Source organism: Pseudorasbora parva, chromosome 6 (assembly GCF_024679245.1).
Source record: "Pseudorasbora parva isolate DD20220531a chromosome 6, ASM2467924v1, whole genome shotgun sequence".
In the NCBI taxonomy this organism is placed as follows: Eukaryota; Metazoa; Chordata; class Actinopteri; order Cypriniformes; family Gobionidae; genus Pseudorasbora; species Pseudorasbora parva.
Genome location: NC_090177.1, coordinates 47,089,787 through 47,096,151, shown reverse-complemented (window position 1 = coordinate 47,096,151; position 6,365 = coordinate 47,089,787). Strand labels below are relative to the sequence as shown.

The window sequence follows — 6,365 nt, the reverse complement described above, 5'->3', positions numbered from 1 at the left end:
TTCATCTGATCCTCGTACTGTGACCCTCAGCATGTGTGTAAAGCGTGAGCTCAACGTGAGTTCATCTGATCCTCATACTGTGATCCTCAGCATGTGTGTAAAGCGTGAGCTCAAGGTGAGTTCATCTGATCCTCATACTGTGATCCTCAGCATGTGTGTAAAGCGTGAGCTCAACGTGAGTTCATCTGATCCTCATACTGTGATCCTCAGCATGTGTGTAAAGCGTGAGCTCAAGGTGAGTTCATCTGATCCTCATACTGTGATCCTCAGCATGTGTGTAAAGCGTGAGCTCAACGTGAGTTCATCTGATCCTCATACTGTGATCCTCAGCATGTGTGTAAAGCGTGAGCTCATTGTGAATGCTTCACACTCCGGTCCAGTTGGCGGTGGTAAATGCACCATCTAAGCTGGTCTTCCAACCACCATAAAACATGTAAAGAAGAAGAAAAAGTTGTGCATGGTATTGTTACACCGCAGAAATGGTGAGTGGCCTATTTACATACTTTTAGATGTCCAATGTGGTCTGGTCTTTTTTTTTTAGCAGAGTACTGCTCACACATGCTACATGTGCACCAGCCATTTTACCTTCAGTAATCACACCAAAATTGCTAGCTGCAGCTAGTTTGCATATCAGTATTTGTGAATTGTTAGGCCTGTTATGTCAGATCATTACAACATTACTAACTTTATATTTCAATATATTATTATTTTGATTATTATTATTAATATATTATTATCTTATGTCTTTTCTTGAAAGTAATCAAGAGCCCACTTATTCCGAAAGCTCTGCGTGTCAAAACATCTGGTGAGTATGAAACACTTTTTCTCTTAAATTGAATCTGGTTAAGCTAATTTGATCATTCTAATTCACATTGTTCAGGTGACTGTCTGGATGATAACAATGAAAGCCCTGATGACAGTTATTTAAACTCAAGCCAGCCCAACCCAGTATTCTTAGGTGAGACAATAGATATTCCATTTAACACATGCAAACACATCACGAGGTACCTTATAAGATAATTTTGTGTCATGACTCTTACAGATACTCTTCAGGGAAATGTGGCAATGCATGAGGCTGATCATCCCAAAAGCTCTGCTTCTTCAGGTGAGTTATAATTTAATATAATGTATTGTGTGTGTGCGCGTATGTGTGTGCGTGTGTTTTTTTTTTTTTTTTACATTGTACCAAATGTCCCCACAATTAAAGCGAACCACATACATGTGCATTGTGGATAAAACAATCAGGGAAAAAACGGTTTAATTGATGTAGAAAAATAAATATAGAAACAACTGATTTAGATAAATGCAATTTCGCTGACCTTATGTATGTAATTTTGATAACAGGGAAGGAACCAAAGGAAACAAAATGCAAAGTCACCATGGAGAAATGGTTTGGTATGTGATATATCAATTAGACATTATTTATTTATACAGACATAAAACATCCTTTGCTATATAACAATCTAACTTTACAATTTTTCAGATCTGAATACTAAGATACTCCAACAAATTCAAATGCTGGAACAGAGACAAGCTGTCATCATGAATGACTTGGCAAAAGTTAAGTCTGTTCTCATGAAGCGGGCAGAAGAAGATGCCCATGAGGAACTTTTTAAACAACAACAGTGCTCCAGCTTTGAAACGTTTGAAGCCTTCTGTCAGAGGCTTGAAGAAGACAAAAATTATCGAGAGCTTTATGTTAGTACTACTAAATAAATTTAGCGTTTATTTTTACAACAAAGCCACAGTTTTTTTTTTTTTTTTTGCAGCAGATACCATGTAAAAGAAATGTTGAAGCCTGGTATATTTTAATCATGACAATATTATGTATGTTTTTGTCAGGTACACTATCTCATCCATACTCACGTCAGCTCCAATATAGGTGAGATGGTGAGACAGGCTTTAAAAAGCATAGCGTCAGACAATGTTCTCTGTCTGTATAACAGAACGGGGAAAGATGGGAAGAAGGTGTTGCCACCTGTGCTCCTGACATGTTTGAAAAGTAAGTGTTTAAGTTTTGGTTTGTGCATCTGGATGCTGCTATAGAAATTGTAATGTTAACACCTTGCTCTTTGTGTTTTTAGAATGTGTCAGGTCTTTTCACAAACAAAATGAAATAGAGGTGAAGAAGCTAAAAGTAACCACCAGAACAACACCAGATGCGGAATGTATTCGCCAAGTAGAAATTTTTTTGTCCAACGCTAACACCAGGCTGAAAAGGAAACCAAATAAAGGAAAAAGCTGACTTTTTGTTTGATTGTTTTTATTGATGGAAATAAAGAATGTGGGTGTAAAAGTTTGAGTTAACTGAATCATTTTAGATAACAGTGAACTAACACAATTATTGCATAGTGGTGTTATATGGTGATCTCACAGTATGAGCACACAGTGACCACAGTATGAGCACACAGTGATCACAGTATGAGCACACAGTGACCACAGTATGAGCACACAGTGATCACAGTATGAGCACACAGTGACCACAGTATGAGCACACAGTGACCACAGTATGAGCACACAGTGATCACAGTATGAGCACACAGTGACCACAGTATGAGCACACAGTGATCACAGTATGAGCACACAGTGATCACAGTATGAGCACACAGTGACCACAGTATGAGCACACAGTGATCACAGTATGAGCACACAGTGACCACAGTATGAGCACACAGTGATCACAGTATGAGCACACAGTGATCACAGTATGAGCACACAGTGATCACAGTATGAGCACACAGTGATCACAGTATGAGCACACAGTGACCACAGTATGAGCACACAGTGATCACAGTATGAGCACACAGTGACCACAGTATGAGCACACAGTGACCACAGTATGAGCACACAGTGACCACAGTATGAGCACACAGTGACCACAGTATGAGCACACAGTGATCACAGTATGAGCACACAGTGACCACAGTATGAGCACACAGTGATCACAGTATGAGCACACAGTGATCACAGTATGAGCACACAGTGATCACAGTATGAGCACACAGTGATCACAGTATGAGCACACAGTGACCACAGTATGAGCACACAGTGATCACAGTATGAGCACACAGTGATCACAGTATGAGCACACAGTGACCACAGTATGAGCACACAGTGATCACAGTATGAGCACACAGTGACCACAGTATGAGCACACAGTGATCACAGTATGAGCACACAGTGACCACAGTATGAGCACACAGTGATCACAGTATGAGCACACAGTGATCACAGTATGAGCACACAGTGACCACAGTATGAGCACACAGTGATCACAGTATGAGCACACAGTGACCACAGTATGAGCACACAGTGATCACAGTATGAGCACACAGTGATCACAGTATGAGCACACAGTGATCACAGTATGAGCACACAGTGAGTGTGATGTGACCTCATATTTCCACCACAGTATGAGTGCACTGTGATTGTGCAGTGACCTCATGTTGTGAACAAAGTATGAGCACACAGTGAGAGCTCTGTGTGGTTACACTTTTAGTTCACTGTGACACTCACATTATGACCGCACCATGAGAATATTGTGAGCTCATAGTGAGATCATTGTGAGATCAAATTGTTGACTGGGTATGACGGAAAGTGGGAACCGTTGTCCATCTTGACACAATGTCATGTTGCAATGTTTTCTCTTTCTTCATGAACGCGAGTCAGCGGATATCACGCAATGTGCATTTTAAACGCAGTCTCAAACCCAGTCAATTATTCACTACAGAAAGTGAAAGCAAAATCTGACAAGCTTTCGGCGCATATTCTCAGACAACGAGAGATAAATGTAATTCAACATACTGATAATGTAGGCTATTGCCTTTTCGTTCTTATTTATTTTCCTAATATTTCTATTTTGGTCCATATTGTGGGGAAAAAAATAGAAGAGAAGTAGGCCCATTTTGTGTTAAACAAGTTGTTTTTAGATAAATCAATAAATAAGATAAATTTGTCTAGGGGTTGGTCTGGGGAATTAACAATTAACAGAGATTGAAGGTAACACTTCAATCTCTGGTCCCAGAGTGAAGGAATTCACACGAGTCTGCTTAGTTGCAGGAAAAAGTAGGAATTTAATTACAAAAAGAAACAGTAAGTTTAACAGAGGACAATCTGGAAGCACTGGCTCAGGGGAGAGCAATTCCTAAAATAACACACACAAAAAACGATCAACTAACTAAATATTGGAGCAACTAACTTACCTCAATTATTCAAAAGAAAAGGGAAAATAGACAAAAAAAAAACTTCCCTTAACTCCTTAACTGCACCAAAAACAGGGATGAAATGATAGTCAAAGTAAAAGGCACTCTCCCTCTACGCATCCATTTTAAGTTTACACTATCTTTAACAAGAAACAACATCTTCAACAAGAAACAAAATTAAGAAGAAAAAGGTAGAAATCTTGATCACCACAGCACACTTAGCGAACTCATCACAAGAAAACCTCAAGCTCGCAACCAACTATTGCACCAATGTTCAGTCAGGAGCAGAAGAGAATAGCACCCCTCCAAATGGCATTATAAGCTCCACTCTCAGCCGCAAACACACTGACATAACAAACTACAGGTGTATGTCATCCTGTCTGTGAGGAGCAGAGAGAGAGAGAGACATGACCACAAAGCATTACACAGGTTCATGGCATCTCACCACGCCCACACAGGTATATACACAACTGAATAAAACCAATTTCAGAGCAACCATGGAAAAATACGTCCAAGTACGTAACACCAAGTAACAATTAAATACGGTAAAATTCGTAAATTAAAGGCTATGTGAGAGAATGAACAAACGTTAACTGCTTTGCTGGCTTCATTATGAATGAGCCTAATAGCGGGAATGCACGTGATGTCACCGTCAGCTGGAGTGACTGCGATTACGCCCCACTGAGTGGCAAAAAGACTGAAAGGCAGCACTGGTTTACAGCGTGAATGCAGCGAAAACACACAAAACCAGGCCCGGCGCCAAACGCTGCCCATAACTGCTTGTCTAGGATATGTAATCCTCCGTAAGAATTCATAATAAAAGCATATTATTAGCAAAAAGGAGCTAGCAAATGATCCAGTGTGTATCTGTATTTGCACTCGTGAAATGATTACATTTCCAACGTGTTTTCGCTTCGGTGAGTCATGTAGCCAATCCCAGACATATTTGTAGATATCTACAACGCAGTTGGCCAATCACAGGTTTTGAAATTGGAATCCACTCACTGCTCGAGTGTTTGTCCAGACGCTGAGTTCAGTTAATAAGCCATTATTAACTGTTCTCTTTAAGTGCAGACATCGTGAAAATAAGAGATTCATTGTATCCCAGCTTCACTGCGGAAATCTGTGAGATTGCGTTTATTGAATGAGTGGCAGCTTTTAGTGATTATAAAGGAAGCACTCTTAGCGCGCTGTCTGGGCAATATAATTATTATTTATTTTTTATTAATGGGTCTATAATACATTCAGAATTTGAATAAAACTTTTGTTTTCCATTCGTAACAAGCAGCCACATACACGCTTCAATAAACTGACCCATCCACATATACATGCGGGATTAACTCGAAAAATGTGATGACTGACAGTTATAAATAATCGTGTCGAAATCAGGCTCATAAAAATGTCAGGAAAAGACGATTCCTGGCTGCATGTCATTATCCATGGACCACTCAATCTGTGGTAAGTTGTATGGACCACTATATCGAACCCAACCTTTAGTTTAAACTGATAATCGTTTGCTCTACTCATGTTTTCCTCTATTAACTGCAGTCACGCAGCAGCTCTTCTGCCACTCAGTCGCGGCTGAGGGGCGTGTTCCGGCGGGAAAGTGACGTCGATGCATTCCCTCTCTTAGCTGTTGTGTGGATAACAGGCAGTGGTGGAAAGAGTACTGAAAATCTGTACTCAAGTACAAGTACTGTTACATTGCTAAAATATTACTCTATTACAAGTAAAAGTACTGGTGTTAGAGAAATACTCAAGTAAAAGTACATTTAAAAAAATAAAACTTAAAAAAAATAAAAAAACAGTATTAGTTACTTTTAACCTCTGATGTCATCGTCACTTCTCCAAACTGGGGCTGGATGTGTGTTTTCCTTTACCAAAAGTTAAATGCCAACGATCTATTAATCATTAATAATTGATAAGATACAAAACAAGTGTTTTTCCCTCATTTTTTTTCTCAAACAGATCTACTGTACCTTTTACAGCCAACACATCAGATTTGGTGTGAGCTACACCTTAATAGAAACACATGCTACTCCTTGGTCCAAGGACACCTAACAACACAGGAGTGGAAGACAGATTGATGATGATACCAGACCTGCCAACCTTGAAGAAATTTGATGAGTACTACCCCCCCCCCCCCACACACACACACACACA

At 39.7% G+C, this 6,365-nt stretch overlaps 1 long non-coding RNA gene across 1 annotated transcript; it reads left to right on the top strand.

Moving 5' to 3' along the window:
* The first annotated feature begins 265 nt into the window (after nt 1-265).
* LOC137079456 (uncharacterized) lies at nt 266-1,058 on the top strand. The gene is made up of 3 exons (XR_010905522.1): nt 266-482; nt 758-805; nt 881-1,058. It is a non-coding gene; the product is annotated as an uncharacterized lncRNA (long non-coding RNA).
* The last annotated feature ends 5,307 nt before the right edge of the window (nt 1,059-6,365 follow it).